The 25,464-nt window shown below is 39.5% G+C and overlaps 1 protein-coding gene across 3 annotated transcripts in view; it reads left to right on the top strand.

Annotated features, from left to right (window-relative positions):
• RASSF8 (Ras association domain family member 8) overlaps positions 1-25,464 on the top strand; it is an 84,814-nt gene that overhangs the window by 11,528 nt on the left and 47,822 nt on the right. Inside the window, exon 2 of one of the 3 annotated variants that reach the window (XM_034063042.1) lies at positions 24,848-24,928. The exons of 1 other annotated variant lie outside the window; for it this stretch is intronic. The gene's annotated coding sequence lies outside the window, so the exon portion shown is untranslated. The remainder of the gene's footprint in view (positions 1-24,847; positions 24,929-25,464) is intronic. One more of the 3 variants, XM_034063043.1, reaches the window with a different exon arrangement.

Genomic DNA, 25,464 nt, shown 5'->3' with positions numbered 1-25,464 from the left:
ATATGTTGCTAATGCTAGTGGATCACAATATAGAGAGGCCTTTAGCTCCTGAGGGAATTAGCCGTTCAAGAGTTGATGTACTGTATGTTGGACACCAAGGAGTCACCCATAGATCTAGCTGAAATTGACTGTACACGGAGCGTGCCATCATCATGTGCCAACAGTGGATGAAATCAGTTGTCAGCTCCAGGAGTTTGAAGACAATCTCTTCCCTTCAATCATTTCAGCTGTGGGAAAACTGTCCCAGTAGCTTCAGCAATTGAGAGATATATCCAGCTCCCCACTAGTACAGACCAGCATCTCAGATATAAACAGTAAATGCCCTGTTGTTCAAGAGGGAAGATACAGAAGTTATTCACATAGCTTATTCATATAAAATTCAAGTTGACTTATTCCACTTAAAAGACACTGGTCCGTGGCTGTGAGAAACCTAGATTTTTTTTTGAGTCAACACTAGTTATATTCTGAGACTTCAGCTCTGCTTGTGTAGATATACCTATGACTCACTTGCAAGTGAACATGACTTGTTTAAAAATGCATTAAGCATTAATAATGGGGTACTTTTTGCACTGTAAGAAAAGCTTTTGGAATGTTTGGGAAAATGGGAGTAATTCAGATGTTCTCAACTTCATTAACTGTAAAAGTATTTAACAAAGAAAACGGTCAAGATTTGTCACTGGCTTAGGGCTACTCTGAGTGAGTGATCTCTGAACTGTTATTATTAGTGACTATACACAAAGAATCAGAGGCTTTCATTTTCTAGGGAAACATCTTCATACTCTGAGTCAGGTTTCAAGACCCAGCTGGTGAAAGCTGCTTGAGTGTTTGCCTTGCTTTGAGCTGGACCCTGGGCTCCTGCAGGTCCTTCCAGCCTGAGGGATCTGTAATCTTTATTTATTTTATTCCTCTTTAAGAAGCGTTTGTGCCACACATGGACCATTGGCTGTGATGGCATTGCCTTGCTGATACTGCCAGCAATTAAACCAGAGGTGTAAATAAATCCTTGCTCTGAGTGATTTTTGTTTCTATTTTGGTAACTATTTCTGCTTATCTTTATAGCACTTCTGTCTACTGGATGAATGCGTGACAGCCACGACTTTCTTTGTATGTCTCTTTCTGGCCACTGCAGAATCTTTGCTTGCAGAGATGGAGCAGGGAAAGTTGAAGTGACCTTTCTCTAAGTTCCAAGTTTGCAGCTTTCCAGAAGCTGGATTTTTATATGGAATCTAATGGTTCTGTACTTGAATGCATCAGGCAAACAAACTATACTTTAGGGAAGTGTCACAGATGTATAATACTGAAATTCCCTATGGATTACTTAATGGGGAGGGGGGAAGCTGTAAACATACTGAGTGTTAAAGAAGATAATGCAAAATGTATTAACTAAGAAGGAAAAAACAATAAGGCTTTTATTCAGGGCACTTGTAACAGAACTTGGATTTATACATTCACCTGATGAGACCTGTAATGAGGAGTTACCCTTATCAGGGTACCTTCTAATGAGGAGCTCCCCTTACTGACCCTTTTCTATACAAAAGGAGCAATAAGGTCTTTCTCTTGATTGGTGTTTGAACCTGAGTAAGGTGCATGTGGAAAAAACCATATGCCTATTAGTAGATCCAGGATTTCAGGTCTTCTTGTTCACATATTACTTCCTTTGTGAAAGGAATAGTAGAGTAGGTGTTCCTTCATGTATTTAGACCTGTGCAGCCTGTGTCGCAGACTACCACTGATGGTAACTCTGAGACATAGCAAAACATCGCATGCCATGACCAACATGATAAATCAAGCTTCAGTTGCAAGCTTTGAAGTGGGAGCAGAAGAACAGATATTTAATGAAGTTGAGTGGGAGTAATTAACTAATACCCTGTGCTTCATCACCAGAATTTTGTCTTGAAATTAAATCCTTACTCAAATCATTCTGCTGTCCCTTTACTGAGGGAAAGGGTTCCTCTTTGTTCAGTACTGATGTACAAACTTTGTACAGTTGATAAAATCATAGGATAGTTTGGGTTGGAAGCGACCTTCGAAGTTCATCTAGTCCAATGCCTCTGCAGTGAGCAGGGACATCTTCAACTAGATCAGATTGCCCAGAACCACATCCAGCCTGGCTTCGAATGTCTTCAGGGATGGTGCATTCACAACCTCTCTGGGCAACCTGTCACAGTGTTTTACCACCCTCATTGTAAAGAATTTCTTCCTCACATCCAACCTGGATCTCCCCTCTTTTAGTTTAAAACCATCACCCCTTGTCCTATTGCAACAGCCCCTGCTAGAAATTCTCTTCCCATCTTTCTTACAAGCCCCTTGCAAGTGAAAGGCTGCAATACGGTCTCCCCCAGTCTTCACAATCCCAGTTCTCTCAGCTGTTCCTCATAGGAGAGGTGCTTTATCCCAATTTATTATTATCCTATTTATGACCTGATAATTTTTTTTCCTTCCCCTGGTAAAACAATGCTAGAACATGCTACCAAGAGAAAGGGGGGAAGTTAGTTCTTCACTATTTTACTTGCAGATAAAGTAATCTTGCAAGAAGGCAATAGATGGAGTAGGGGTGGATGGAACTTTACAGGAGTACACTTATGTGTAGGCACTTGCATTTCAAAACCTTGAGTTTCTTAATTTAAAAATCAGTAAATTGAGAGCTCATTTAATAGAGCATACACTGAGTCAGAGAGAAGCTTTAAGGGAAATCTTGGGGTAGTATAATATTTTGGCATCTTCTGCTGATTGTGTAGTCATTTCTATCAATAGTTATCAATCCTAATGATAACTTCTGTTTTCAAAATCAAGATTAGACAATGATCTGGAATCACTGCAGTGTCTCAGAATAGTTTCTTGATGACTTTTTGCTATCTCTTTGCTTCCTGCTTTGGTTAAAAGATAAGTCTTCATTTAACTGCTAGCTAGCTTGTGTTGGAAGCCCGCTAGTTTAGCACCTAAGTTTATGCACTAAAAAGCAATGTATTTTTAAGAAGCGACTAACACAGTTATCCTTACTGTGGAAAGGCACTGTGCAGTGAGCACAGGTTATTGTGTGCAGGAATGAAATAACATGTAAATTGCTCTATATTGATGTATTGCTGGATTTGACTTTGAGATTTTTCTTGTAGAAGACAGATGGGAATAGAAGAGTTAATTGCAGTAGACACTGTGCCTATAGGGATATGTAGTTGTGATGCTTTGATTTAGAGTTGAAATAAACACTGTAGTACTTCAGTGCTACCAGCCTTACAATAGTATGCAGGCTCATTGCCAGAGCTGTTGTGAAAGCAGTTGTACCGGCTTTTGTAAGAAGTTCTTGGAGGTCAGTTAAGTGTCCGTCTGGGACGAGTAAGCTCTTATTTACTGACCGTGTTGTAGAAGTAGGACATACTAATCCTTGGAGAGCCTACTGTAGTAGTACCAGTTGCAAAATGCAGTATTCATGATATTGGAGGGGATGTGCCTGGAAATTCATTGGTATAATTGGAAATGTTTTGTTTTTAAATGGCAAAGGGTGTTTAAAGATTTGGAAACTGAGCTTGTGGAATGTCTTTGTCGCATACTTTGGCCATCATTTAGCCACTTATACTGGTAGTCTGTTGAAACAAATGGCTTCTTGATGGTGTGTTTCTCTAAAAGTGATCAGTGTTCATTAAAAGTGTTCATTAAAAGTTCACTTGTCAAGCAAACCTATAAATTCTGTTTTCTTTTGATGTAGGTTTAAGTAACAGAGCATTTTTGTGCCTGTACATATCTTTTTGAAAGGAAGGGGAAAAAGGTTCCATACTTTCACAGCAACAGAGAGCTTTCTTAGCTGCATCTTTTCATGTAAGACTTTTGTGCTTCCTTCACAATGACAATTTACAGTGGTAGGGCATGCTTTATTTTTGGCAATCTTCTTAAAAGGGCCTAGATTAAAATCTCTGACCTACAGCCGTTGTAAATAGAAGTCTTTTTGTTATAAAGCCTTTTAAAGTTGTTCCCTTTCTATGTTAATAGATTAAAATATGTACTGTGTTGGCGTTAGTTCCTCCTGCTAATTAAATAAAATGAAACCACAGACGAGATAAAGAAAGTCAACAATATACCTTCCTTGTTGGAAAGGTTGACTGTTGTTTTGATGGGCTCTGTTTGCCTGTTGTGGGCATGTATATCTGTGTGTTTTAGCCCCAGGACCCCTGAGACTGACATCCTACTTTACTAGCTCTGTCTGCCTGATTGTTACAGAACAGATGGTTAATTCAAAAACAAGAGTATTAAAGCTGAGTAGCTAAATCTGATCTCCTAAAAATGGGGTTGCCAAAACAAGCTGCTGTATTTGCTGTAGTTGCTGAATTGGTCTTTTTGCTTGATACAAAGGCGAACCTTAGTTTGATGCCTCAAAGCAAAAAGGTTGGTCGCTTCACTTTTTCTTTTCCAGTCTTTAATTTCTCTCGGACAGTATAAGTTGAAGCAGTAAGTTGCTTATGTACCGTAGGGCTGTTGGAAGAAGAAAAGGCTTACTTCAGATCCATGTGTGGTTATTCCTGGGCTTATCACTGTGGTCCTGGGTTTTAAAAGTAACAGAAATAAACTGCAGCAGTGAAATAAAGCTGACATCTGATTTTTTTCTTTACTTGACATGATTTGAGGGTTGGTTTTTTTATGGTTGTTTGTTTTGGGGTTTTTTGTTGTTGTTCTTTTTTTAGGTGGTCAGTGAAATGAGAATGAAAAAACATTTTTTTAGGAGAAAGATTTCCTGTGTTTGGGGGCAAATTCTTTCCCTTGGTGTCAACAAATAAGATAATTTGAGATGAGTGTTGTGCCAGAAGAAACCTTGAGGTCATCTAATCCAACCTGTATACTACGGATCTGAGTTATCTCTGAAGTGGGTCTAGTAGTAAATGAATTACACACATGTGCAGAGATGCAAAAGCATTTATTTTATGCATTCATCTTGTTGGGATTATTTCTTCAGGACACCATTTCACACTAACCTACTTTCCTACTTTCAAATGAAATGGATGAGCAGGCTGATGCTCTTTATCTCAGTCCTTGGAGGTTTAAATGCTTACGATTCTCCTGTGAGCTGCTGGAAGTTGCAATAACTTTTCAGGCATCTCTGACCTTGCAATCCATTTTTCTATTGTGAATTGAGTATTTGATCTTTAAAAGAATTCTGTATGTGACCTTTGGGGGTCTATTTTTCACTTATGTGATGCTGTAAGGTGACCTATTACATTGTTAAGAATCACAGAATGGTTTGGCTTGGAAGGGACCTTAACAATCATCTGGTTCCAAGCCCCTGCCATGGCAGGGACACCTTCCCCTAGACCAGGTTGCTCAAAGCCCTGTCCAACCTGGCCTTGAACACTGCCAGGGATGGGACAGGCACAGCTTCTCTGGGCAACCTGTGCCAAGGTCTCACTATGCTCACAGGGAAGAACTTCTTTCTAATATCTAAGCTAATCTCCCCTCTGTCAGTTTAAAGCCGTTCCTACTTGTCCTGTCCCTGCAATGCCCTTGTAAAAGTCCCTATCCAGATTTCTTGTAGGCCCCCTTTAGGTACAGGAAATCTGCTCTAAGGACTCCCTGGAATCTTCTCCTCACCAGGCTGAAGAAGCCCAGCACTCTCAGCCTGTCTTCGTAGGAGAGGTGCTCTAGTTCTCTGATCGTCTTTGTGGCTTCCTCTGGACTTGCTCCAACAGTTCCACATCTTATGTTGTGGGTCCCACAGCTGAATACAGTAGTGGATGTAGGTGGGGTTTTGTGTGACTGGAGGAGAATCGCCTCCCTCAGCCTGCTGGTCATGCTCCTTTTGATGCAGCCCAGCACACAGTTGGCTTTCTAGACTGTGAGTGCACAATGCCTCATCATGTTGAGCTTCTCATCTACCAACACCCCCAATTCCTTGTCCTCAGGGCTGCTCTCAATCCAGTCTCTGCCCAGCCTGTATCAGTGTTTGGGATTGCTCCCATCGAGCTGCAGGACCTTGTACTTGGCCTTGTTGGACCTCACGAGGTTCACACAGACCCACCTCTCTAGCCTGTCAGTGTCCCTCTGGATGGCATCCCTTCCCTTCAGCATGTCAACCACACCACACAGCTTGGTGTCATCAGTTTTTGCTGGTTCTTTTCATAGGTGGAAACAATCTATGTCATCTACACTGCAGTTTTGCAGGTATGATTGTGCTTGCTGGGTAAGCATCTCAAATTTGGGTGGTGTAACCCACTCTTTGCTCTAGAGAGGATATTGTTTTACTTGGCTGCATTTTTTAAATGCTGGGTGAAATCTTGATTTTTATGGGGCATTTTGGCTTTTGAATCTGCTTTTTCTAATTGGCCTGAAGATCCTTTTTATTTCAGGGATTTCGATCGCTGTGTTGAAGCTGTCTGCCATATCCTCAGGCTTCTAGAGGTGATGGCCTTGAGAGGGAAAGCCACTGAAATGCCATCTATTTGTCTGATAATCTGTGATTAGAACATAGGGTTAGATGTTCATACCTCAAGTTCTTGCTCACAGCTTGAAATGGCCCCTTCAAACCTGGTAAAAGAACAAAGTTCAGGAACTAAAGAAACCTTGGCAGAGCTTGGAGAAAGCAATACATTAGGGAAGAAACTGCAGAGGCACCAAAGCGTCTGAGAGCAGATGGAGTGTTGTCATCAGATGCAAGAAATAAATGTAAATATTTCCAGAAAATGACTCTTCCTCTGCTCTTGCCAAATGCAAGGAATAGGAGCCATGAATACCATTGGCAAATTGTTCTCGCTGCCAGTGAGCATCCTGCACTTGTCATCAACAAGTTGGAATTCTCCTTTGCAGCATTGGCTGTTACGGAGCCATTGCATTAGTGATGATAAAATACACCTTTTTGCCCAAAGACAATGCATTTTTACAGTTTAAAAATGTCACAGTTCTGTTGCTGTGCTCTACTGTGGAGCATAGCAAAAATCAGGTTTTTGGGGTGGCTTTTTAATTTCCCTTGTTCCTTGTGGCTGTGTTGTATGGTACGATTTTTCCTGGTTTAAGTGTGGTTCAGCGTTGTAAACAGTCACATGTATTAGCATCACGTAATTACGAACTGATCTGTCCTCCCAAATGCACAGTTTTGGGATGCTGTTATGTTTATAAAACGTGCATGGTTGGCTGTCTAAATCTACCACTATGGTGCATGGCTACCTCTAAATGATAATGAGGAGTTACAACCAAGATGAGTTACTAGAAGACTAATGTACATGACGTCTGTATCTCTCTGAACCCCTTGTTACCCAGGAAAAGAAATGTTGGAGTAGAGAGTGTAAGATGGAACGTGTTTGGTTTTAAGTTCTGAAATCTTTGTTTGTACTGATCCAAATTCCATTTCCATGGAAACTGGCAGTTTAGTACTCTCACTTGTCAACTTCAGCTGCTGCTTGCCTTTGGGAGACTAAATTGTTCCCTTACGCTAAGCCTGTTAGAATCGAGAGTTGTGTTGGTATATTAGCACCACATACTTTATGGAAACTGAGAGATTATAACTAAATTATTTCCTGCATTTATTTTCTGAGAGATGCTTTAACTGCCTACAGATCAGATACCTAAATGTTGAGAGCTCATACCAGGTTATCTAATTGTTAAATCATCATGTACATAATGTATACGACCATAGTTTCTTTGCTGATGGGAGTAGTTTCTTCATTATGGTGTAGTTTTACAGATGATGAAGCAAACCCAATTCTTTTATTAGCTGACTGTGCAATTATGCAGGTGTTCTCTCAGCTGTGGAATGCTGTGCATGCATCAGCTGCAGCAGCAACTGACACCTAAAGACATGAACTCTGAACTCTGGGGTTCAATTGCACCACCTCATTAGTAATACTTTCTAAGTTCTGGTTATGCTCTACACAGCAAGATGGAGCTCCCAAGGCCTGGTCTGTGTGGACACTAATGGCAGAATAGCTATGTCAAACCCAGGAGGAAATAGGTAAAGGCTTAACTTTCTGGAAGAAGTCCTAGAGGAATTGATGACTTTCCCTGTTTCTAAGTGGAATGGGGTCACTGAGAAGATCATGGGGAATACAAAGAATGTACTGCTGTATTTAAGATAGAAATTGATAGGAGAAGCTTGCAGTCTTTTGGTTTGATCAGTAAGTGTTCTCAATTGTGAGAAGGTAACTTTAATATTCTTGAGGCTTTAGCTGGTTAAATTAAACTTTTTTTTTTCTCCTGATAAGTTAGACATACTTCATCAGTGTTCCACTTTCACTTGGCGGCTTTGGGGAGCATTATAATCACTGCAATTACTATCTGAAAGCAAGTACTCTTTATGGATTGTCACTTTTGTATTTCAGTAACTTGTACAATTCGCTTTGATGAACAAGAACACGACAGTAAAAGAATATTGAGAATATGGGAAAGCAGCATTGTTAGAGACTTGTAGCTAGAAATATGTTCACTTTTTCTTTGGTGTAGGATAGTGTAAAGTAGTAGTGCCTGTGTCGGCTGTTTAATCTGTATGTTTGGGTCCTGATTCCGCATGTAAAACAGCGTTACCCTAAACACTGATGCCGGTTTGGCTTTCAGTAGGTGCACTAAACTTCCAAGTCCTCTTCTCTGTAGGTTTGAAGCAGTGCCAAGAAGGCCAGCAGCATCCTGGCTTGTATCAGCAATAGTGTGGCCAGCAGGGCCAGGGAAGTGATCATCCCCCTGTACTTGGCACTGGTGAGGCTACACCTTGAATCCTGTGTTCAGTTCTGGGCCTATTGCTACAGCAGAGATACGGAGGTGCTGGGGCATGTCCAGAGAGCAGCAATGAAGCTGATGAAGGGTCTGGAGCACAAGTCTTATGACAACTGGGACAACTGGAGTTATTTAGTCTGGAGAGAGGAAAAGGCTCAGGGTGGGGACCTTATTGCACTCTACAACTACCCAAAAGGAGGTTGTAGTGAGGTAGGAGTTGATTTCTTCTGCCAAGTAACCAAGCAGTATGAGAAGAGGTAATGGCCTCAAGCTATACCATGGGAGGTTTAGATGGATATTGGGTGCTCAGGCATTGGAACAGGTTGCCAAGGAAGTGGTGGAATCACCATCCCTGGAAGTGTTCAGAAACCATGTAGATGTGGCCTCAGTGACATGGTTTAGTGGTGGACTTGTTAGTCCTGGGATGACAGTTGGACTTGATGATCTTAAAGATCTTTTCCAAACTAGCTGATTCTAAGTAGTATCAGGAGTGAAAAGAGAGAACCATTTGGTTTGCATGTACTCTCTGTCATGAGCTGAAATCTTCTGGAGCTGTCTTCCTGTTTGGATTCCTTTTATAATTCCAGATTTCTGTGTGCTTGCTTTTTTGGGTGCAATACAGCAGACTTGTTTAAGGAGAGGTTGTCTTGGGAACATGCAGCATCACTGCTGTGATGGTCTTGTCTGTCATCACTTGAAGCAGGAGGTTCTAGGTTCATTCTAAAATGTGGGGGACACTTCCCCTGCTGTAAGGGCTCGAATTCAGTTGGAGTTTTCCAATGTGAAAAACAGGAGCTGGTTGTTCTTTTGTTAGAACAGAGGTGCAGAGCTAGGGAGAAAGCCAGAAATAAACATAATTGAGTGATTCTGTTGATACCTGTGAGGACTAAGTGTAGTCAAGAAATCTTGTTTGCTTGTAATAAAAAGTTTGCCTTATGTTTGAAAGGTGTTGCCACAATGATTATTTGGCTCTGAATTTTGCTCTCTGTTCTAGCAGTCAGTCAATCTAAAAGCTAAAGGCAAGTTTTAAGAAGGTGCATGTACAAGGTAAACCTTTTACCTGGGGTGGTGGAAGGGGGTTGGGGAAGTACTCCCAACATAGCTGCAGCTAAATGCAGAAACAGTAAGCAACCCAGCAGAGCTTCTAATCTTCTTTAAAATGTTGCTTGAGGAGATGCTTTAACATACAATAATCTTTTCCTCCTGCTGGTGCTTCTTATCTTGGACATGAATTTAAATGAATAAATATAAAAGCCTCAAGTAAACTTAAGCACTTTCCTTTGTGTGTAGCAAGTGTTATTTAAAGGGCCAAGCCAGGATATCTGTGTGCAGCATATCTGTGTGCCCTGTTAGGCAGTTGCCCAGCTGCTGCTTATCTGAGTAAAGAGGTTATTCAGCTTCTGGGTTTATCCCTGGTCTTCAGTTATCCCATGATTACCTGACTTCACTTAAGTTACAGATTTAAGAAGAGGGGAGGAACAAACAAAACCAGCCCTCACAACCACCTTCCACAACAAAAAACCCACCAAAAAAACAACAAATAAAGCCCCCCAACCAACCAACTAAACAGAAAAAAAGCCCAACCAAAACCTAACTCTTTCAAATGACAAAGACCAGTGGAAAAGATGAGTATTATTGTGTAAAAGCCTTATTTGCTGCAGAGGTATCATAACTGACTGATTCAAAAGCTTGAGGTTTTGTTCCTCTCAAAGTGGGAATAATCTTAGGTTGTTCTCACTGAAGATGGTTCATGTTGTGCAATGGTCATGCATTTTAAGCATAACGGGTAATGTTTACCAGGATTTCTTTATTTATATAGTTTGTTCGGTGTAGGTATAAAGCTAAGATGGAGGTAAACAACTTCAGAGATACAGAAATGCTGAAACTTTCATTTTTCCACATCCCTGTAGTATGTTAGATAACAGATGTAATCATAATCATATATAAACGTAATAAATAGGATAATCTGGTTTCTGGTGCTAGTAGTCAGTTGTTGATACATAAAAGTAACTATCTCCTCCACCCAGAATCTAAAGACTGAGATCTTATTCACATAATTCTTGGACATAATTTACTTACCAACGGTTATACTACTTGCATTATACTACTTATTTTTAGAAGGCTTAAGGAGTTATGTTGTAATTCAATTACTGTGAAGAGTGATCTGGTCCATTATCTAGCACATACTCAGTCCTTCTCAAATGGCTTTTAATGGCATTGAATAATAACCTAGTTAGTACTAGGAATAGACATGTTTTTTGCAGTATGATAGTTTAAGAATTACAATCACAAAAAACTAGCAGTATCTAGTGATGTGAGGGAAACTGTGATGTGAGGGAAAGCAGACAAAATTAAGAGCTCTTTCATGCTTCTTGTGTTACGCTAGAACACGTACAAATGTTAGCAGTGGCACACCTGCAGTTCTGTTTGATTTCAGAAGGAGATGGTGACTTCTGTCCTCTTGAAGAGGTGAAAAGTTGTTTTTGCTGAAGATAATAGCACTTACTCATTCACTCCTTGGATTAACAAACTGCTCTTGTCTTCATGACTTGGCTCTAAATTTTATGTTTCAAAGATTTATGTAGACCATAAAATCATGCTGCAAAAACAACTTTTGGGTTGCTTTTCAGCTAATATACATAAGAACCCAATTCTGAAGTCCTTAGAATAGTAATTGTGCTTGGTTTATGAGCATACTTCTTAAACTGACAGATCTCCCCTGCACCCCTTTATGACAGTGTGCAGTTCTGTGTGTGTAGTTTCAGTTTATTTTGGGCAATGTGTATTTAATTAATATGATTGGCTAATAGAATCAACCTCTGTGCCCCAGATGATATTTATCTTTGTCTTAATACCTATTCTGAGGTATTGTGTTCTGTTATGTTTTTAATATGAAACATTCTTAGCAATTACTATTGATGCGAAGTCACTGATTAGACTGTTCTCTTTCATAGGGCATACAGATCTGGGATTTTCCCTTCTCTAACTGCATTGTAACCCGTAACCTAGTTGATTCTATGATTTGTATGGTCTCAGATACTTGCATTGCTCTCAGTGAAAGGTAACTGCAAGTTAAGAATGAACTGGTTTGCAGTTTGCATAGTCATAGAGGTTGCATTAAAACACTTAAGGGCTGAGGTATATTTGGTGACAAACACTTCGATTACTTTCACCAGTCTTGTCTATGTAAAAGAAGAGCAGCACTCTCCTTCCAATCTCTGTGAGCTCCAGAACACTGCTAGGTTCTCAGGTAGCTCTCAGGTGAGGCTTTTTGTAGGTATGTATTATTGCTGTGATTTAATGTAAACCAATTTCAGTTAGTGCTGGGTAGGAGATGAGTTTGAAATGGAGTAACTTCTTAGCTGGATTGCTATCAGCTTGCTACACTGGCAGTACTACTGGAGAAATTAAATAACTGTTGGTCTGATAATGACAAGCTGCCAAGAAAATGCTGATTTTAATGCATTTCAAAAACTTATTAACAATTTAATAATATATTAGCAGTTGTTAACTCTGCAGCTTTGGTAGTGTGGGAGGCTTCACACTAAAAGTTTGTTTATTTATTCTCTTCATAAAGAGCTGCTTTGAAGGTGACTCAACAAATGTTGTTGTCCTGTCTTCCATCTTAAACATTCTGTGTAACAAAGAGGTAATCAACAGAACCACAGAATCACAAAGTCGTTAGGGTTGGAAGTGACCTCTGGAGATCATCCAGTCTAACCCCCTGCCAAGGCAGGGCCACCCAGAGCAGGTTACACAGGAATGTGTCCAGGAGGGTTTTGAATGTCTCCAGAGAGGGAGACTCCACAACCCCCTGGGCAGCCTGTTCAGTGTTCTGCCACCCTCAGTGTATGGAAGTTCTTCCTCATGTTGAGGTGAAACTTGTGTTGTTTTAGTTTGTGGCCATTGCCCCTTGTTCTGTTTGCTGGGCACCACTGAAAAGAGTCTGGAATCATCCTCCTGGTACCCACCTTGGAGATACTGATCTGCATCAATGACAGAGTTGCGTGATGATGCCTGGTCACGCTTTATGAAATCTAAAATTGCTCTCATAAGGGCTGTTATGTCCTATGCAAAGTATGTGCTTTTCTACATCTATTTAATCTCAAGGGCAAAAATGACTGGCATAAAGAAATAAGCTTTATATTTTCAAATGAAAACCAGGGAATGTCCTTTCTAAAATATATCTAAATTAAAGCGAATAATAAGGGTTACCAACTGGTGGGATATAACTGCTGGGGTTTGGTGTTTTTTCCTCTGTCAAATGATACTCTTTGGTTGCAAATTAAAAGTGCTTCTCCCCAGCAGTGTTACCCATGCTTTCTTTGCACAAAGCGTTCCTTTGGCAAGTGAAGATTAGTGTTGCTGCCCTTGTGGCTGATTTGTAGAACTTTACTCCAAAACTCATTTAATTAGCATTAGTTTCAGTTAAACTCTGATATTAGAAATTAAGAGGTCTCGACACAAGCAGTTGGTGCTATGGCAAAAAACCACCCTTCATTCTGCACTATGGAATTATTTAGCTGTAGTTGATTAGGTGAAAGATTAATCCTTTTTTTGTGCCTGTCTGCAAAGAGAATGCTTAATCTCTGCAGCTGAATTTAATATTGTGCAACTGGTATATTAAATTATAAAAAGAGCTATAGGTTGATGCTTGTGATAGCTTTAAACAGTAACCACGCTAATCCTAAGTCAAATGAGTGGGTGCATTCTTAACATAATAATTAATCCTTGATATTAAGAGTTGAGTTGTAGCTATGGAAAAAAAACCCAACCCAACACCATACCACAACCAACTGCAGACCCCCCAGTGATGATCTGTATTCTTTCTTCCCAGTGGAAGTTTAGGTACCTATATGGTATTTCCATAAGGACCTAATATATGAAATAATGCCTATTTGAGGGCATTATTGAAGCTTTTTGTGGGCATTACAACTCCTTGCCTGATTTGGGAATGGATGCTGTCAACAGGCTAATTACTGTTTTGTGCTGTTCTCTTTGGAGGGAGGTTGTCTTATGTAACCATGGGAATTAGTGTAGGGAAGGAGGAACTGATCAAATTCCCTTTCACTGTGTGTCTTGACTAATCATAAAATCTTTGAGAGTGAATTTTTTTGTTCGGATCTCAACTAAAGAAGATTGTGGATACTTGGGAGTATTTAGAAGTACAGCAAAATTTTGTGATGAAGTGATTTGTGTAGATAAGAATAGTGACATAAAACCACCTTGTCTTAACATGTGGTACACCACTGATGTAGGACAACTACAGATTGTTTTGGAAATGCCATTAATAATGCTCCTTGTTGCTTTTGCTGCATTATAAACTGCCTTAACCTTGGAAAAAGTGAATCTGAATTAGGCTGAGGGAGGAGGGAAGAGAAAGGTATTATAAGAAGTAGGGGATAGAGGTGGTGAAGTGTCCTTCAACCAAAGAAGTTATCTTCTTGGAATACAGGGGTGAAGTACCTGTTTTATTACATTATCCCCATAGCATTTCAGAAGAGACTTGAGAGTCTTAAGGACTGACACTGAGTTACAATAGTTTAACAAGCTAATATGTGTCTGCTGGTCTGTGGTGTTGTGCAGGTTCTTAACCTAGTCTCATTCAAGGTAAAATGCTTTAGTATAAACGTCTTTTCTTGACTTTAAGCTAGTATATTTTACCTCATACTTACAAAGGGACAAATCTGGTAACTGCTAGCTCATTAATACTCTACCTTCTTAAACTTGGCATTTGTCTCTATGCACAGCAAGTTAAAGTAATTTTGAAACTTCAGACCTTAAACTTAACTTGTCTTAACCTAAAGACATATGAACATGAGCCTGTAACTCTTTCTAATCTGCCTTATTGAAAGGAGTCCAAAGAAACCTTGTCCAGTGTTCATGTAATTCATACCATGGTTTGACTGTAAAACTGCTTGTGATTAAGCTGTTAAATTCTTGACACAGTGTCTACATACAGTTGGGAGCCTTACTCTGGCCAGCGTGTGAGATGGGATACTGGGTTAGCTGGATGTGGTCTGACCTGCAGCTAGCTTTTCTGGTGGTGGTGTTGGAAAAAGCAAGCAGTAAGTGTTTAAGGTAGAGCTTCTTCCTCTTTGTTTTGAAACATTTAGACCAGGCATAATTGAAACATTGGCTTCAGCCCAGTGCTGGTGGAAATGCCAGTGCTATGCTCAATTGCATATTCCCTTTAGCAGGAATTGTATTTGTGACATCACTTTAATTCTTCTCCTGTCAACTTCTCATCACCTTCAGGTGGAGCAAAACCAGGATCTTGTGTGGCATAGTGACCATGCACATGCAATATTAAAAACTCCTTTCTAAACTATTAAAGTGCAGCAAGATAGGAATGAGCGTTTTGGGTAACAGATGGGTGTTGAACAGGGGAACACAAAACTGGATGTCTGAAAGCAGCGAACAGGCATGATAGGCTTTATTACTGCTTTTCTCTTTATCTTGAATCTTCTTGTGTTTGTTCTGCTAATGGTAGCAAGATACGAATCCCGCTTTTGAACTTTGAAGGAAAGCTTTCTGTTTCCTCTGGCTGATGTGAGCGCTTCATTTTAAGTAATGAGTCTGATGATCCCTACCAAAAATAAAGAATGGAAGTAGTAAATGGCTGTTTGACTGTAACAAAGGTCTTTGAATACAAGTGGTGACCTTAATTGAATATAATTGCTTGACCTGGCTCTGGAGTTAATGTGAGACTTTCTTGACTGGAAGTCCCTATGAAGAAAAGGCTTTAGAGAGATGAAGGTTGTCTGTTTCCTGTGCTCCGATGCTTGGAGAGTCTGCATAGCCTAGGTTTTATTACGCTTATCTTCACTATACAACATGCTTTTACTCAACTCCACTGTCTTCTTTAATGCAACATATGTCTTTGTGGTTGGTTACAGTTTTATTTGATCTAGTAATCTTGAGCAGTCATGCATAAAAATAGCCTCTCCCTGTCTCCCATCCCATAACTTGCGTTTCCCTAAAGTGTAATTGTTTTGTGTTTTTTGGTTTGGTTTTTTTCCCCCTTTTCAGAGAATTAAACTATTAAATGGTAGGGGTCATGTTTGTGTCAGAAAACTTGGTTTTAGTGTTTGTTATGGCCACAGTAAGTCTTTTACATTTAACAATCAGAGTGCTTTGAGATGTGAAGAGGTTGATTTAAGTGATAGCACCAGCCTGTACCATAAGCCGAACTGTAGAACTTCTTAGAGGAGAGCAGTAGCAGTGAGTTAATAATCTGCCAGACTCAGGTTTAGTTTCTCATGGCAATGTTATAAAAGAACATAGCAACATCAGAAACTTCTGCTTAAATGAATGCCATCTTCAGACATTTAGGGTTTAACTTCACAGAAATACCTGCAGGATTGGGTTCTTCCTGTAGGCAGAACGTCTTGAGATTTGTCTGTCTTTCTTTGCCTTTCTGAAATGAGCAGCCTGACATTTTCTCTAGTAAGTTACTGAACACATCTGATTTTTTCTGTACGTTTAAGGTAAGATCTTTAAAATTAGTCCTGTGATATTTTTGGGTGTTTTTTCCCCTCATCTCCCTAAGTGGAGATCCTAGGTGATCTAAAGACAGTCATCCCATTGTTGTGAGCAAGGAACATGTTTTCATTCATTGTAAACCTAATGTAATCTTGAACTATAAAGTGTTGCTTTCTTCTTGATCACTAGTGCCTTTTAAGTGTTGATTTATGTTGCCAATGACATAAGTTTTGTAGTAGGTAAAGCCATGCTACTTACCTTTATGCTACCATAATATATAAAATTCAAATACTTTAATGGTATAAATTGCCTCTTGGGCATTTCCTGGTCACTGGTGCTTATTTTAGCCCTGGTTCTACAGGTTATAATTAACTACCAGTAAGCATCTAACTAGAGGTCATAATTACTTCTAAAACTGTTGTGGGACTCTTCCTTTCTACAAGGTTTCTCCTAAGTTAGTGTCTTTACTAAGACAAATGCTGTAGTTTTACTTACTGCTGTGTGAGATGGAGGTAATCGTTTGTGATGGAGAAATACGTTTTTCTCTCTCATATTTGTCTTACACTTGCAGCTATGTGCAAGGTCCAGGCATGCTTGAAATTCATCTCACTGGGAGGATTGCTTCCAAAGGGTTGATTAAACTTCTTGTGAAGGAGTGCAGCAAAACCAACAAAAATCAGCTGTTTTTCTTCCATTGACTCACTGCTAATTGCAAGGAAAGTGAAAGGTAGTTTGGCTTCTATTGACTACATAATGAAGTAGAAATTAAAGCTCAAATCTGTAATTATGTGATTGTGTAAAGGCAGTAACTTCTAAAATGTGTATTCCTTTGATTAGTAACAGTAAAGAAATGGTGTATTATAATTCCACTAATAACATCTCTCGTACTCAGGGAGGGGGAACATGGTGACACAGGATATACACAGATGTTGGTTGAAGGTCTGATGGAGGGTACTCATTTTCAGCAAGGACAGATGCTTGTGGGGCAAGCTAGAAATCTGCAAACTCTCAGGCCTAACTTTGCTCTCTGCAGGTGCCATCTGTGACTGGCTTTGCAACCAGGAAATGCATAGCAGCTGTATACTTCAGTATTAGCCACTGTGTGCTTTCAGTTAGAGACATTTGAAGTTCATTTTATAGAAGCTGACTTTGCAGACAGGAGTTACCTGGAAGTAACTGCTACTTAGTGAACTTGCTATATTCTTCATATACTGAAATTGACTTATGTTGAGGGTGGTCCAACATACACAAGTTGTCTTTTGCTTTTCATATGCACAAAAAAACCTTCTTTTGAAATAAAGATCTCTTAACATACTGCTGATAACAGAGTCTCTTTGTCCCTTGAGCACTTTAACTGTATCTGCAAAGGCACAATCAAGAGGTGGCCTTTCTGGCATCTTTCATGGTTGGATTTTTCTTGTCTTGGTGTTGTCCTCTCCTTGTAAATGAACATTGGCATGCACTGGGAGGAGTTCACTGGTTCTTTTTATCCTCTTAGCAGTGGTGAGCCACACAGAATAGTTTGTACTGTAGTTTCATTGGCTCTTAAATATGGCTAGACTGTGAAGTTTGAGCTTTTGGCTCTTATAAATCTGGATTTGATTCCTGACCCATTCACTGTAAATTGAGAGGTGCCATGTGGGAGAGGAAGAAATGGAGGAAGAAGGTAAAATGGCATAATTTTTGGTTGCAGAGCTGACTTCTGTGTTAATGTCAATGGAACTACATGCGTTTGAAATAGGGTAAAGATGTGCTTGTGCAGTCAAATATGACAGCTGTTGTGCACTGCATGCGAGATGGCAATCACAAGAGAAAGCACTGCAGGCCTTCAGAAAAGGGGGAGGTTCTCTCTCCTGCCAGTTTTTGCCACTGCTGAGCACTGTTTTAAGTAGTTCATTCACTCTTTTCTGTGCAATTATAAGAAGGCTGGAGTGTGTGTGTTGTTAGGAGTGGCTTATAGCTCCTTTTGCCAAGGAAAGGTAATGGGAGTTAACATTTAAACCCTCTGGGAAATTCTCTCTTGAATAAGAATTTTCTTGAATTGAAAGGATTAGTTGGGAAATGCAGAGCGATGCCTAATACTGCTGTTAATGTTAAAGACAAAACTGAGTTGAAACTGGATTTTGTTGCTGTTGGTTTGAGTTAATGCTAAACTGAACTAATTTGAATTTACAATAATCTGCAGTGACTGTTTAATTCTGATGTAGTAATTGTTTTCTGTTCCTGGTGTGGTTTCTAGAAGCTGAACACACTTCCTGGTAACCTAAAACACAAAAGGACAGCAGACATGTGAATACACAGAACTAATCCTGATTTCTGCTAAACACCACTTGACTGTGTTACCTCACTTTCTTTCTCTTCTTCTTCAAATATGCTTTCTCATACATGCTTTCCTGAGAATCAGTGCAAACTATTTAGTCATATATAGGCAGGGCAAGAGCTTGATGCTGTGTTTGAAGAATTGATGCTCAAGGGTGAATTTGTAGTTTGTTTCAAATGGTAAAGTAGGCATGTAATGTGGTGGAGACTAGTTGTGCTTTAAATCGACAGAGGAGGTTTTAGGTGATTGTGAGCAGAAAAGACTATCAGCAAAAAGAATTTATCAACAAAGCAAGTTCTTGCTGTGACTTCCCATCTCTGCTTCTGTTGCATGATTACTTTGTGAAATGAGCCTGAATGTATCTAACTACAGCCATATAGCCAAGGCAGTGTTATCTAAGGGAGGTCTCCGATCAGAAGTCTGCAGGAACCTTGCACTTCTGGAACTGTTGAAGCAGGCAAATAAAAGCATGCCTGCTGTCAGGAAGTGTAACATGGCAATGCTGCTCTCAAGATAAAACTTGCTGGTTTGGAGAAAGCTACCAGTTTCTGGGGCAGAAATTACCCTAGCATTCTTCCAAATGGAGTTGCGCAGAGTGTGTGAGGAGTGAGTGGTGAGTGTAGCATACGCAGTCTGTAGATGAGTCTTGATGGCTCTCTGTATCAGCATGCCCTTTTGATCTTGGGGTAATTGTTACAGTAGGCTTTAATGACAGATGTTGTCAAATGTTAGTAGTTACGAGGAAGAGAAAACGTATTCTACCTTGAGGGATGCTACTTTACAGGACAATGTCCTCATAGCTTATGTGTTGGGGGTTTCTTGGATATGTTGTTTAAACAAAAAGAAAATAAATCACTTCAAGTATTTTTCTTTCCCTTTTCTCAACAACAGGAATTATAAAGGTTTAAAACCGTATTAAATGAATTCAAGTCTGTTGTTCATTGAAACCAAATTATGGAAAGCGAGTGTCCTTCCCATACTTGCAAGGCAAAACCTGACAGGCAGAACTTTAAAGATCGTGGTCAAGACTTATATATATATCAAGCTGCATTATAATTTTAATTTCACTCTTTTTGATCTGTATATCAACACAATTTTTGTAGTATTGCTTTTCAACACTTCAGTAGACCTCAAAGAACTAGGATACCATGGTTGTGAAGAGGGAGTAATTTAAGGTTGGATTTGAAGAGATTATTATCCAGCTTTTTTTCTCTTCTTGAGAAGAGCTAAATAATAGTAACAAACAGACAACCTTTTTGACTGATATAGAAAGGAATGTTAGTGGTATTGCTCCTGCATGCCACAGGATATGGTTTAAAAAACACTCAAAACTATCTCAGAATCACAGACATAGGCTGCTCACTCATGTGACCACAGGGTAGTGGTAACGTAGACACGACTTGAGATGAATGCTCCAGACAAAATGATGCAGTGAAGTCAAGGTTGGAAGATACCTCTGACAATTCTGTTTAAGGTGTTAAGTTGCTCTGGGGAAAAGGAGGAATAACCTTTAGTGATCTTGCTGTGACTGGCTACATTCTACGGTTAAGTGAATACATGAACAAGTGAACTACTGTTAGTGAAGACACAAACAGGTTGATGCTGTTTTTATTCTCCTAATAATGTGTCTTCCTTCCAGTGTGGAGCAATCTTGTCCCCACCTGTAAAAGCAGTAGTCAAAACAGACTGATACAGAGATACTGTTACTTTGGGAGCACATGTTTATCAATAGGGTCAGAAAGGGCAGAATAGTGAGATAACAAGAGAGAGAATCATTTTCTCCTCTCCACTGGTATACCCCTAAATTTTCTTGTCAACCTTTCTTATGGTCCATTTGAATGCTTGATGTGGAGAAACTATCTCACACCTGCAGACCTTCATACTACAGGCTTTTTAATAAGACTTCAAGAAGGATGCTGCTTGTACTAATTGATTTGTGACAGGGAAGGAGCCAAAAGCCAATCCCAGATTTATTTTTACATAGGTCATTATGTAGTTGCTGAAGGATAACTTTTGATTAATGGCAATAAGGTAGTTGGGACCATCTGACCCAGATGTGGTGGAAGGTCTCCCTAGCTTACAGCACCTGATCTTCCTCATTACTCTGTCCTAAACAAACATACATTTTTTGACACTACCCAAAGTGATCCATTTGTACTTTGGGCATGATGTTGTAACTTTTTAGGTTGTGACCTCAAGGCTAATAATTCATAGTGGTAGGCTCCATCTGGTATCTCTTTCAGAATTGTCATTACTTTTATAGAAACATAAGCTAACATCCTTTATCTCCCATACCCTGAAGGACTGACCAGTATGTTCTGACCTTGTTAAAACTACAGATGTGCCTCCTTGGAGATAATGACTCAATCTTCTGAGATTACTTTTTCCATATTTTTTTCCTTTGTGGCTAATTGCTGCTTAACTTCAACAAAGACAGAAAGGGCTTTCATTGGAAAGGTTTCCTGCTTGTAATCAAGAATGCTGCTTTCCTGTAGTCTTTTAAAAAGAAGAGAAAAATAGCTGAACTTGTGAAAAGCCAGTCCTTGTTTGATGCTGTTTCTCCTTAAGGTCTTTTTCAGTATCATAAACTGCTCTGTGTTTCTCCCTATTTCAGCACAGGATTACTTTGGTTCACATCAATTGTGAAATGGTTTTGGTCTTCCAGTAAGCTATGGAACAACTGTAAAAAATGAAAACTGATTTAAGATAAGAAGTTTTATTACTGTGCCAGTGCTGTTTTCCTTCTATGCAAGTGAAAGGGTCACAGCTGCCTTAGAAATGTGTAACTGAAAGAGACCACCTGAGTTTGAAAGTAATATCTTGTTCCTCCCAGTCCTCCTTCCACACTGCAGACTATTGAGTAGTGAAACTTTAGTGAAAGAAGTCTTGGAAGAAAGGTCAGTGGGAACAGATCCACAGAACAGATATTTTGTGTTTTCATGTCCTCTGAAGTGGTGACTGACACATGAACCTTGGTTCAGTTTGCTTTGATTGGTAATGCCACCATACAAGCAGATGGTGAATTGTCTTTTGGTTCTCCCTCCTTCTATCATCACTAGGAAACCATGTCCTTTGCTGCATAGGCTCCAAGGTGTGATGCAAATGGTTGATTTGGATAAGGAAAACAGACTCCACAGATATATCAAAGTGACATCTTAAAGTACCAGAGTGGTCTGATTTTGCAATAAAGAAAAAAAAAAGCTTGTTAAACCAAAGAAAATTAGGTCTTTATTTCTTATCTCTTCAGTGCGCTTGAATTCTCAGCCTTGTACTCTTTGATCCTATTGATCAAGTAGGAAGAAAGGGAATGCCTTGCCATATTTTGACTTTTCCTTTGTGTTTGCCCAACAGTGTATATATATATTCTTTATGAACAGAGTTTTACCCTGCAGCAGTGTGAAGCTGCAGAGCATATTCCTGTACACAATGGCACTGAGCAGCAAAACTAAAGCTGAGCACTCACAAGTTTGATTTGGTGAAGTAGTGGCTCTGTTTCAAGTTTGGTTTTAATTCTCCTCTTCCCTCTCCCCAGGAAAGTGGTATTGTCCCAACTGCAGGAAGGGGAATTTCCCACCTGTAAGAGCTAGAAACCTTGTTCTTTCTGTGCGTCCTCCCTGCCATAGAGTACCTTGCATGTGCAGTGTTTATTGCATCATGATCAGAGAATAACATGATCACTTGCACAATTTTAGCAGTTTGTAGATGCAAAATAGCTTATGTAGCATATTGTGTGGAATTGGTCATCTTGGGTCACCTTACTTAAGAAATCTGGGGAAGTCCTTTATTGTAGTATCTTGCAACAAGTTCTTGCTTTCAGCTACTTGTGGCCTACTTCTGGTATTTGCGTGTTTGCACCTCCTCAGAGCCTTGTAGGAATAGGAATTACTTCTAACACCTTTTTTGTTCTATTTACTTCTGTTAATCAACTAAAAAAACCTCAAAACAACCAAACAACAACTTCTGTTATTTTGCTTCTTGACACAGTATTCTGGGAGCCTCAGCAGCAGTTTATACTGCATTCTTTCAAACAGATTCAGTGAGGCTGGCTCCTTTCTTGTTGGCTTGATTGACTTCTCTGTTCCCGTATCTTTTTGCATTTCAACATGTCTGGATCTCCTTCTACTGAAGGAGTATGTACTGGAATCAGGGCTGCAGTGCAGGAACAAAGGAGACTTTAGTATTTTGCTTGGGACTTTCATAAAATAAAATACATAAACCATCTCCATTAAAATGTCTGGATTGATGAAGGGAAGGAAAGAAAAAAGGAAAGACTTTTCCTCCAGCAGAGGCTTGATTAATGGGTTTATTGTTTGTACAGAGTTTGTCAGGAAGCCATATGGCTTGAGGAAAACAAAGAGGAAGTGGCTGATGTTGGGAATCTGATTTAATAGGGGTCCCTAAGGAGAGAATGTGGCTCTTATCCTTATTCCTTCCCACTCAGTTTGCAAAGTGGTCTGAGAAGAGCTTTACTGCTTCAATAGAGCTAAAGATAATGTGTCTTTGTTTGAGTGGACCCTACTGCTGGACCAGCATCACAGCTTCTCCATCCTAAGGTTAAACATCCACTGTTCTTTGCCTGTTGTGTAAAGCATTCTGGAGTAGTAACAAGGAACAGTAATTGTGATGATCAGTTTCCAATAGATAAAGACAGCTTTAGTGTCTTGAAGCTGAGCTCTTATAGTTTGGGGTGAGATATTCTCTCCTCACTGTCTCTCCCTCCCCCAGCAAAATCCAAGCATATATGTCTCTGGATTAACTGAGTCACCATCTGTATTCTACAACCAGACTTATTTTCTTAATCTAATGTGTATGTTGGGATTGATAAGTAACTGGAGTTCAAGCACTGTTGATTTAACCTGATGTGGTGGATTGAAGAAATGGTCCGCATTTTCTAAGACCGTTTGACTCTAGTATGTGGTGAATACACCCAAGCAGAGAATCTAAAGCAATATTCTATAATGTAACTGCAAACAAATACATTAAGGATGCTTAACAAGCACTTTTTCCTTGCACGAAATCACAGCCTCTCAGCTGAGAGGCATAAATTAAGTGAAAACTGGTTATGATCTTTTCAGAGTTAAAACAAAAGGCTCATGTGAACCATTAGTAATTGTTAGTAGGTCAACAGAGTGCAAAACACAAAACATAACATGAGAACATATTCTGACACCTCAGGAATTTAATGAATATTGGTTTGTGAATGACAGCTACGTATTCAGCCTGTGGCGGAGAAAATGATTTGATATGTACCTGAGTTCTCTGGAGCTCCTGAATATCCCATTTTTGAGAAGTAATTCCTGTAGGGCTTTGATGAATAGCGTGTGTGGTGTAGTATTTTATAACAGGCAAGTCTTTTCAGATCTTTAAGAGGTTTTTGTTGTTTTCCAGACCCTTAAAACAAGCTTATGATAGAGTTGGGTGTATATTGAATCTTTTCCCATGGCTCTGATAAGTACTAGGAGAAAAACAGTTTGTTTTGTGCAAAATTCAGTGTCTGATAGCAGTGGAAGAGGAGATGCTGAAAGATGAGAGGGAAGATTTTCCTGATTTAGTTCTATTCTTCTGTGCTTCTGTCAAACTGAAGAATTCCCATTTAGTGTTACACTTTTAGGTACGTTCCTTTAAAATATAATTCAGAAAGCATTTGGTGGTGAAGGTTTAAAAATAACCACTTCTCACATGTTGTCTTTGGCTTTGACATAGTACTAGGCACTGTTTGTAAATCTGTCACAATGATGCAGTTAAACATCACTGTAGTAAGCATCCCTTCCAAGCTGCTTAATATTAGTCTTAATCAGCAGTTTGGGATTTGTTACCCTTTGCCTAGTTCGTTTGACTTCATGTGCATGCATTGGCTGTGATTCATTGCGGCAAGGGAGTCAGGGTATGCAGTTTGAGAGCTCTTGGAGGTTTCTGCGTCTGGAATACCTCCAGTTTGAGGATTATTTTCCTTAAAAAGACAATCAGGGAAGAAGATTATTTCACAGTCTCCTGTATTTACAATTTAGCAGTGACAGATGCTTGTGACTACCTAATACAGTGCTCAGGTTCTTTCTAATGTTCTGGAAAGCTGTTGAAATGTTGTTTACCGCACTTAGTTATTTATAGTAGGAAAGTCACACCAGATATAAGAGGTAGCAACTTAAGTGCAGTTTCCTAGATTGCTTTTGAACCCACTTTTAACAAATAAAATACCGTTTCTATATAACAGGCTATTATATATCTAAACCCACAGGTGCTAGGTGAACACTGTATTTTCCGAAGCATTAAAGGGAGGAGGAGGAGGAGGATAGGGCTTTCTTTACCCTCAAGAAGACAGTTTTAGTAATGTATAGTGATGTTTCAATGTCTTTCTTCTAGCAGCTGAGCTTTGACATTGACACCTATGCCTGGAGTAGGAGATTGCGCTAAGCAGACATCTCTGTGTACCTTCACCTGCAGGTAAGAAGTTATGACCAGAAAACTTGAAATACGTTTTCCTTCTTCCTTCTGAAAGTAGCTGTACAAAGCATGCCATGAGCTCTAAAGCTTAAAGAACTTCATAAATACATACTCATTACTCCCCTAACTTGTCTCTCCCCTTTGGTTTCATAGAGTTCCTTGCTTCATTTGGGGAGAGGGACATTTTCTTTCCCCTTCAAATGAAGTTCTGCAGGAGAAGTACTGTGGCTGTTAAAAACACACCCCAAGCAACCCTGCAATCCAGCTGTTTTATGTTCTTAATGTGAGCATTCACTTGAAACACAGTGCTGGGTATAAGGTGGTCTGATAGCTCAACAAGTCAGACATTGCCAGAAATTCAGAAGAGATGTCAGGGAATGAAAACAGTAACAGGTAATGTTTTTCTTGACAAAGTGATTATTTTCTTATAGAGGAGAAATATCAGAACTTAGAATCCAACGCTATAAAAATATGTAGTATCAGATCATGCATTGGTGTTACTTTTCATATTCCTTTGATTTCTTCTTTTTATTATT

This window comes from Melopsittacus undulatus, chromosome 5 (assembly GCF_012275295.1).
Source record: "Melopsittacus undulatus isolate bMelUnd1 chromosome 5, bMelUnd1.mat.Z, whole genome shotgun sequence".
In the NCBI taxonomy this organism is placed as follows: Eukaryota; Metazoa; Chordata; class Aves; order Psittaciformes; family Psittaculidae; genus Melopsittacus; species Melopsittacus undulatus.
Note: the sequence above shows the minus strand (reverse complement) of the source record. Positions and strands in the feature narration are given on the sequence as shown.